We start from the raw sequence: 10,301 nt of genomic DNA, 5'->3' as shown, positions 1-10,301 counted from the left end.
AGGTTTACTTTTAGAACCTTTTTTAAACAAAGGCACAACATGCGCAATGCGCCAATCTTTCGGCACCATCCCCGTTTCTAATGATGTTTGAAATATTTCCGTCATAGCCCCTGCTATTTCTGCACTAACTTCCCTCAATGTCCTAGGGAATATCCTATCAGGACCTGGAGACTTATCCACTTTTATATTTTTCAAAAGTGTCCGTACCTCCTCTTCTTTAATCCTCATAATTTTTGGGTGGAACTCAGAAATGAGAAAGGTTTAGCAACACTTATAGGGGTGTATTATAGACCGCCAAATAGGGAACGAGAATTGGAAGAGCAAATATGTAAGGAGATAGCAGATATTAGTAGTAAGCACAGAGTAGTGATTGTGGGTGATTTCAATTTTCCGTACATAGACTGGGAATCACATTCTGTTAAAGGACTGGATGGTTTGGAGTTTGTAAAATGTGTGCAGGATAGTTTTTTGCAGCAATACGTAGAGGTACCTACCAGAGAAGGGGCAGTGTTGGACCTCCTGTTGGGAAATGAGACGGGTCAGGTGACGGAGGTATGTGTTGAGGAGCACTTTGGGTCTAGTGATCACAATGCCATTAGTTTCAATATAATTATGGAGAAGGTCAAATCTGGACCAAGGGTTGAGATTTTGGATTGGAGAAAGGCTAATTTTGAGGAGATGAGAAAGGATTTAAAAGGAGTGAAATGGGACTTTTTGTTTTATGAAAAGGATATAATAGAGAAATGGAGGATATTTAAAGGTGAAATTTTGAGAGTACAGAGTCTTTATGTCCCTGTTCGGTGGAAAGGAAAGAATAATAATTTGAAAGAGCCGTGGTTTTCCAGGGAAATTGGACACTTGGTTCGGAAAAAGAGGGAGATATACAATAAATATAAGCGGCAGGGAGTAAATGAGGTTCTTGAGGAATATAAAGAATGTAAAAGGAATCTTAAGAAGGAAATTAGAAAAGCGAAAAAAAGATATAAGGCTGCTTTGGCAAGTAATGTAAAAGAAAACCCCAAGGGGTTCTACAGATATGTCAATAGCAAAAGGATAGTGAGGGATAAAATTGGTCCATTAGAGAGTCAGAGTGGACAGCTATGTGCTGAGCCGGAAGAAATGGGGGAGATATTAAACAATTTCTTTTCTTCGGTATTCACCGAGGAGAAGGATATTGAATTATGTGAGGTAAGCGAAACAAGTAGAGTAGTGATGGAAATTATAGTACAAAGCTTTACAACTTTGTTAACCCACTGGCTGGCTGATTTGTATTGCAAAATTACATCCTCAAACTTCCTTGACGGTTGTAATAATCATTGAGAAAGGATACTTAGCCCCTCCATTATGCATGAAAAGAGAACCTAATTCACTTTTATGGATGTGGTTGATGTTTTAACATTGGATTAAAATTGTTAGGTGTTGCATTTTGGGAAGTCTAATATAGGCAGGATCTACACAGTGAATGTGTAGTTCCTGCACATATTAGACTTCCCACAGGGCTTTGGGGAGTGTTGTAGAGCAGAGGGATCTAGGAGTGCAGGTGCATAGTTCCTTGAAGGTGGAGTCACAGGTAGATAGGGTGGTCAAAAAGGCTTTTGGCACATTGGCCTTCATCAGTCTATTGAGTATAGAGGTTGGGAGGTCATGTTGCAGTTGTATAAGGCCTTGGTGAGGCCACATTTGGAGTATTGTGTTCGGTTCAGTTCAGTTCTGGGCACCATGTTATCAAGGATGTTATCAAGGATGTTATCAAGCTGGAAAGGGTACATAGAAGATTTACGAGGATGTTGCCAGGAATAGAAGGTCTGAGCTATAGGGAGTCATTGAGTAGGCTGGGACTCTATTCCTTGGAACACAGGAGGATGAGGGGTGATCTTATAGAAGTATACAAAATCATGAGAGGAATATATCGGGTAGATGCACAGAGTCTCTTGCCCAAAGTAAGTGAATCGAGGGCCAGATTACAGGGTTAAGGTGAAGGGGACAGGTACATGGATAGGACGGGTTTGGTGGGATATGGACTTAATGTAGCTGGGACATGTTGGACGGTGTGGGCAAGTTGGGCTGAAGGGTCTGTTTCCACACTGTATCATTCTATATTTTTAGCAACCGCTTATCTCATTTGCTTCAAGTAACCTTTATTATGATGAGCAATTTCAAGCGTCTTCACCCCATGTGACGACAAGACAAACCACCGGGTGGCGCCCTCAGTGGCTGCCTTGCCAACAGTCTGTCTCGTCCCTTCCTTCTTTGTTGATTTATAGTATGTGTTAAATGTATATTTTAGTGTTCTTTATGTGGGGGGGGGGGGGGGGGGGGAGGGTTGGGGGAACCTTTTTAAAATCTCTTACCTCGACGGAGATGCGATTTTTTTCCGTATCGTATCTCAGTCCGCTCTGTGACCTAACATCATGGAGTTGGCGGCCTCTTGCTGGAGATCGACTTCAGGAGCTCCAACCGCGGGAGTCTGCAGACTTTAACATTGTGGTGCTCACAGTCTCTGTTAGAGACTGTCTTCGGGAGCTCCAAGCTGCAGGAACTTCGAATGCCCCGATGCGGGAGCTTCGATTGCCGGCTGCGGGAGCTTCGATCGCTCTGACTACGGATGGTTCGACTGCCCCGACCGCGGGAGAATGAACAGGAAGAGATTAGACGTTATTGTCTTCTATCACAGTGAGGAATGTGGGGAATCCGCTGTGGTGGATGTTTATGTTAACTTTTATGTAATTGTGTGTTTTGTTGCTTTTTTGTAGTATGGCTGTATGGTAATTCGAGTTTCACTGTACCTTAATTGGTACATGTGACAATAAACAGACCTTTGAACCTTTGAACCCTTCCGAAAGACATCTGGCATCCCAATTACTCTTCATGAATTAAAAATCAGTTCACGAGACCTCCTTTATGTCTGATTTGGAATTAAATACAATAAATTTTAGAAATCGAAGGTATCACAAAATGCTGGAGTAACTCAGCGGGTCAGGCAGCATCTCTGGAGAGAAGGAATGGGTGACGTTTCGGGTCGAGACCCTTCTTCAATCTGAAACTGCCTTTTAACACATTTGTATGGGTTTTGGCGCAGTTAAGGTGAACTAAGGGGAACCTCGTATTACAAGTGATATTACAAGTGATATTACAAGTGTAGATGTTTAAATAAGGTGAATTACCATTGGATCTAAAGTATTTGATGATGGTGACCTAAACTTGTCCGATTGGATTCTGCACATGCAATGAGTTTTGTGGTTATGATAAACAAAGATCTCTTTCTTTTGGACTTACTGTGCATCCGCCAACATTTCCTTACATGTGCCATCAAGTTTGGGATCCTGCTCAACTTTCATGTAATACCTTTCAAAGGTGAATAAGCTCACTGCTGGAAAACTCCATATACTTAAATTAAAACGAAGAGTATGTAAAATGATTTTTTTTATGCAGTTACTCATGACTGGGGCATATGCAAAGAAGAAGAGAAGTGAAAAAAAGCAAGGACTACAAAAAGAGAGCTTGAAAATAATTCAGAATTTCCCAAAATCAGCAGAAATCATTTTTATATATTAGGGAAAGGACAATATAGATTCCTTAAAGGTAGATGACAGTGACATGGTAAATGACTTTAAATGCATTAAAGGATCATTTTGCATCGATATTTACTCTAGAGTAAGAGTGTGAAATGCTGAACATGGCAAGGAAATCATTACTGAAGGAATGGAATTCACTAAAATTGTGAGCAAAAAAGAAGAAAGTCGTGCAACAAAAAGTGAAATAACCCAGGAATATCCCTAGAGTTATAGCTGCTCTGAATCGGACCTGCTGAGAGCCGCCATGATCTGTCTCTGCCCCCAGGGTCATCTGGCACAACTGACCCCTGCATGAACCTTTTTTGCACTTTACCTTGTTTCGTTTTCGTTTTCGCAGTGATTTATATATATATTTTATAGCATCGATATGGAAGGGACAGTCTTAATCTCGTTGTACTTGTACAATGACAATAAAGATATTGCATTGTATTGTATTGTCTATGTTTTATTTCCAAGGGTTTTAAACAAAGTGGATGAAAGCCTAATGGATGCATAAATTATAATCTCGCTAAATCTGTTAATTTAGAAATGTTTCCGTCCTATGAGAAAATACCACAGTCACTCAACAATCGAAAAGAAAGACGGGCAAGGGCAATCAGGGAATATAGAAAATATAGTTAGGAAAATAGTTGTTGCTAGTAAATTTAGTACGAGAGTCTGGAGTTAAAGATGGAAGATCTTCAAGGTGTTCGATCATTTTGTTAAGTCTCACAGAATGATAAAATGTAAGAAAAATCCGATGTTTGGTGCAATGCATTCCACTGCAGGGAGAGTGACGGCTGTGAACTAAACCAAAATATTGATGCTTTTATCCGAAAGAGTCAATGGCATTATAACAATTTGTGAACAAAGAATAACGGCTTCCAGAAAGGATTGGATAAAGTTGAAGGTAATTTAATAACAGACTATTAGAAAAGATTGTACCCATGGCCAGGCAGAAGACGTAATGTGTACGAAGGAACTGCAGATGCTGGTTTACAACGAGGATGGACACAAAATGGTGGAGTAACTCAGCAGGACAGGCAGCATCTCTGGATAGAAGGAATGGGTGATGTTTCAGGTCGAGACCCTTCTTCACTCAAAGTCAGGGGAGAGGGAGTCAATAGACAATAGACAATATGTGCAGGAGTAGGCCATTCGGCCCTTCAAGCCAGCACCGCCATTCAATGTGATCATGGCTGATCATTCTCAATCAGTTCCTGCCCTCTCCCCATACTCCCTGACCCCGCTATCGTTAAGAGCCCTATCTAGCTCTCTCTTGAAAGAGAATTGGCCTCCACTGCTTTCTGAGGCAGAGAATTCCACAGATTTACAACTCTCTGACTGAAAAAGTTTTTCCTCATCTCCATTCTAAATGGCCTACCCCTTATTCTTAAACTGTGGCTCCTGGTTCTGGACTTGGCATTATAACAATTTGTAAACTAAGAATAACGGCTTCCAGAAAGGACTGGATAAAGTTGAAGGTGATTTAATAACAGACTATTAGAAAAGATTGTACCCTTGGCAAGACAGAAGACGTAATGTGTACGAAGGAACTGCAGATGCTGGTTTACACCGAGGATGGGCACAAAATGGTGGAGTAACTCAGCAGGACAGACAGCATTTCTGGATCGAAGGAATGGGTGACGTTTCAGGTCGAGACTCCTCTTCAGACTCCAAGTCAGGGGAGAGGGAGTCTAGAGATATGGAAGGGTAAGGTGAGAAAACGACAGATCAAAGCAGATGCTGGTCAAGGAAATGTAGAATGGTTCATTGTTAGCTGAGGGGAAGGTGACAATGAGGCATACAATCAGAAAAATGAATCAGGAGGACAGTGAAACTAGTCAGAGAATTTTAGGGTGGGTGAGGGACAGAGAGAGGGCGAGCAAGGGTTACTTGAAGTTAGAGAAATCGATATTTAAGTTGCCCATGTAAAAAGTGCAAATTCATATTCTGAAAAGGCTGGTGAAAATGCATAACAGGATTTTTTGTCCATTGCCTTCCAATGCACGGAGAGTGGCGGCTGCAAACGCAAGCAAAATATTGATGACTTTTATTCGAAAGAGTCAATGGCATTATAACAATTCGTAAACTAAGAATAACTGCTCCAGGTTTCCAGAAAGGATTGGATAAAGTAATTTGAAGGTAATTTGATAACAGACTATTTGAAAAGATTGTGATCATGGTCAGATGGAAGACTAGACCTTGTCAGGTAGCTCATGCCCCAAAGGTGGAAGAGCTTGCCATTCCCAGCCCCATCGGTTTTAAGAGCTTGCCATTCCCAGCCCCAAAGGTGGAAGAGTCTGGGATTCGGGTCGGATTCACGAGGTGGAAGGGGAAGCAAGTCATCCAGCACCCGGTGGATCTTCGGCAGATGGCGCTGACATGTTGTCTACACGAGGCGAAACCCACTTGCAACCCCAGCGCTAGATGGCGACCTTCTTATTAAAACTGCGAGCAAAAAAATAATTTAAATAACCCAGAGTTTAAATTAATAACCCTTTACCTGTCCTATCTGAGACATGTAACTTTTTACACTTGTGTTGGTAATAATCATGTTTCTTGCTCGAACTTAAGGAGACTGAGGACAAAAGAAACTGCTGGAAGCCGAGTTACTCCAACATTTTGTGTCCATCTATGCTGGAAGATCTCAGCAGGTGAGGCACCTCTGTGGAGGGAATGGGCAGAGGACGTTAAGGATCCTCGGGCTTCCCTCCAGCTGTTTTGTTTTGTTGTCCATTTCCCTCCACAGATGCTACCTGGTCCGCTGAGCTCCCACCAACAGTTTGCTTTTTGTTTGGGTTCAAAATTCCAGCATCTGCAGCCTCCCTAAAGGATTCTTATGGACGATTCCTTAAGCTTGCAGTTGTTTATTGATACGTGGTCCACGAATGCAAAGGACGAAATATTACATTTCTTGAAACATTTCAGTTACCTGGTTTAAAAATATTTTGTAATTAAGGAATACAATTACGTGATAACACAAATGATAGCTTATTAAAAAGAAACCCAAAGAGCTTAAGAGGGAAATCCCGCTGCTCTTTCGATAACAACTTTCTTTGGTTCGCAATTAGTTGCTCTCGCCATTTCTACAGCATAGAAAAAGAGACAAAAGAGACAGAAGTCAAGTCAAGTCAAGTCAATTTTATTTGTATAGCACATTTAAAAACAACCCACGTTGACCAAAGTGCTGTACATCTGATTAGGTTCCGTCCAGAGCAAGTCCTTTTGATCGCGTGGCTCGGGAGTGCCCCAAGTCTTTTTACTGTGACAAGCAGATAGATAGATAGATGTACAACACACACACATATATATATATATGTATAACACACACACACACACACACACACACACACACACACATATATATATATGTATACACACACACACACACACACACATATATAGAAATATATACACACACATATATATGTATACACACACACATATATAGATATACACCCACACACACATACATACATACATACACACACACACACACATATATATATATATATACATATATACACCCACACACATATATAGATATATTTACACACACATATATATATATATATACATATATATATATATATACACACACACACATATATAGGTAAGGGGTGGAGATGGGAAGATGTGGCTAGTGGTGGGATGCCATTGGATATGGCGGAAATGTCTAAGGATTATGTGCTGTATGTGATGGGTGATGGGGTGAAAGATGAGCACCTGGGGACTCTGTCCCTGTTGCGTCTTGGGGGAGGGGGAGCAAGAGCGGAGCTGCGGGATACCAAGGAGACAGGCATGAAGGTCTCATCTCGGATGGATCTTTAGTGCTCTAGCCATTTATTAATCCAAAATCACGGCCTTAATTATGCAGCTCTCTCTAGTTACAGCCCACTGAGGGCAAATCCTCAATCTTAATAAATATGATCCTTGCATTTTATAATTTTATTCATCAAATTATGCACTATCCACCACTATAACATTCATGTCTCTTTATGCTACCCGAGAGCCTTCTCATTTTATTTTATCCCTTCCTACATTATGGTTGTTACAGATCGCACAATGTTTCATTCCATTTGCTATTCCTTAGTAAACAAAATAGTCCTTATCTGCCTGTGGTGAAGCCTAGACAAAATCTTTAACTTTTATATATGTTTATTTTTGATATATCTGTATTAGACACTAATACCCAGGTTAAAATGTACTTTAAAGTGAGCAACCATTCTTATTTATTCGCCTGAGCTAATTCTATTTTTTAAATAAAACTTCATGTTGTAATTGAAAAACAAAAGAAAATGTTGATACTGAAATCAGGACCACATTGTGAGTTCAATACACTGAATTCAAAGAAGTACAAATAAATTGCTGTTTAATGTGGGAAAGAGTTTGGGTCTTGGATAGTGGAATGAGAAGATGTTTGATTTGTACGGGTGTCAGGGGTTATGAGGAGAAGGCAGGAGAATGGGGTTAGGAGGGAGAGATAGATCAGCCATGATTGAATGGCGGAGCAGACTTGATGGGCCAAATGGGCAAATTCTGCTCCTATCCCTTATGACCTTAAGTAGAACATAAGGTGTTGCTACATCCTCAGATGCATGGGAAGGTACTGTGAGAAGAAGTGTGAAGGTTGGTGGAGATGGAAGAAAAACCAAAAGGAATGCTTCCATTCAGAAGCATAGAATGTGGTTGAAATGCTGGAGGATGAATTATTGAATAAGGAGGCTGCAATGGTGGAAGTTTGGACAAGGGAAACCATATCGCTATGGTGTGAAATGCTGTGGTAATGGCTGGCACTATTAGGGTGTTGCAAAGTGTGTCCAAAATTAATTGATCTAGTTGTATTGCAAGATGATAAAATATCAATACAAACAATGATTTTGAAAGCTAGGGAACGCAATCTCCATCAGGTTTCTTGGCACTTAAACGAAGATGGTACTAATTAAAATGGTAGAAGACCGGCAAGTGAATTGGAAGAAACAGCTATGACCAAAAGCATAAAAATTGATATTTTGGGATATTTAATGGATATTCTTTTGATTAGTTGTGCTTTTCATTGCTTTGTTGTATTTTTTAAAATGTTTTAATGGTAATTAAAAGTTTTAAAGTACTTTTTAGTGTTTTTAAATGTCAGGAACATTCATCCGCACTCACAGTCGTCAAGAGACAACCTCAATTGGCTCTCAAATCATTGGTTGGTTTGGGGCCAGTCAGTTTTGACCCAAAAGGACCTGTACTATGATGGCCTTGCACATCAGATGGGATCCAACTCCTTGACACAATCTGATCTGGTAAGAGCAGGCTTCAAGGGCAGGTAGACACAAAGTGCTGGAGTAATTCAGCGGTCAGGCAGCATCTCTGGAGATGTTAGATGTTTGGATAATGTTTTGGGTTGGGACCTTTCTTCAGACTGAAAGCAGAGAGGAGGGAACTGGAGGTGAGAAAAGGCAAGAACAAAGCAGGGCTGGCAACTGATGGCCAAGGAAGGGTGGAGCTCTTAATGGCCCATTGTTTGCTGGGAAGAGGTGATAGCGAAGTATACACAAAGGATGCGAACAGTGGAACTAGTAGGACATCTATGGTGGGGAAGTGGATGAGGGAGGAAATGCAAGGTTTACTTGAAATTAATGTCCATACAGGTTGAAAGCTGCCCATGCAAAATATGAGGTGCTGTTTCTCCAATTTGTGTGTGGCCTCACTCTGACAGGACAGAAAGGTCAGTATGGGAATGGGAAGGGGAGCTAAAATGTTTGGAAACTGGGTGATCGCATGGGCCAAGGCAGACTGAGCGTCAGTGATCAGCGACATGTTCACCGAGCTTGGTCTCGACTATATATAGAAGCCTACACGGAGATCAACCGATACAGTAGATGAGGTTAGAGGAGGTGCAAGTGAACCTCTGCCTCACCTGAAAGGACTATCAGGGAGCCTGGATAGCGCCGAGGGGGGAGGTATAAGGACAGGTGTTGCATCTCCTGCGGTTGCAGGGGAAAGTGCCTGCGGAGGGGGTGGATTGGGTGGGAAGGGAGGAGTGAACCAGGGAACTGCGGAAGGAACAGTCTCTGCGGAAAGCAGAAGGGGGTGGAGATGGGACGATGTGACTAGTGGTGGGAACCTGTTGCAGGTGGTGAAAATGTCGGAGGATGATGTGTTACATGCAATGGTTGATGGGGTGCAAGGTGAGGACGAGGGGGACTCTGTCCCTGTTGCGACTGGGGGAAGGGGGAGCAAAGAGCAGAACTATGGGATACGGAGGAGACAGATGTCAGGATCCCATCTCTGATAGAAGAGGGGAACCCCCGTTCCCTAAAGAATGAGGATGTCCTGATATGGAACACCGCATCTTAGGAGCTGATGCGGCAGAGACGGAGGAATTGGGAGTAGGGGATGGAGTCTTTGCAGGAGGAAGGGTGAGAAGAAGCAGTCTAGACAGCTGTGGGAGCCAGTTGGTTTCCAATAGACATCAGTCGATAGTCTATCTCCTGTGATGAAGATGGTGAGATCAAAATAAGGGACGGAGGTGTCGGAGATGGTCCAGGTGAATTTGAGTGCAGGGTGGAAGTTAGTAAAGAAGTTAATAAAGTCTGTGAGTTCTGCATGGGTGCAGGAGGTAGCACTGATGCAGTTGTCAATGTAGCTGAGATAGACTTCAGGGATAGGGCTAAACACTAACACCTAGTTATCCTTGGCCTATGCAATTTCCCAGTTTCCAAACATTTCAACTCCCCTTCCCATACTGATCTT

The sequence above is a fragment of the Rhinoraja longicauda genome, chromosome 21 (genome assembly GCF_053455715.1).
Source record: "Rhinoraja longicauda isolate Sanriku21f chromosome 21, sRhiLon1.1, whole genome shotgun sequence".
Classification (NCBI taxonomy): Eukaryota; Metazoa; Chordata; class Chondrichthyes; order Rajiformes; family Arhynchobatidae; genus Rhinoraja; species Rhinoraja longicauda.
Note: the sequence above shows the minus strand (reverse complement) of the source record.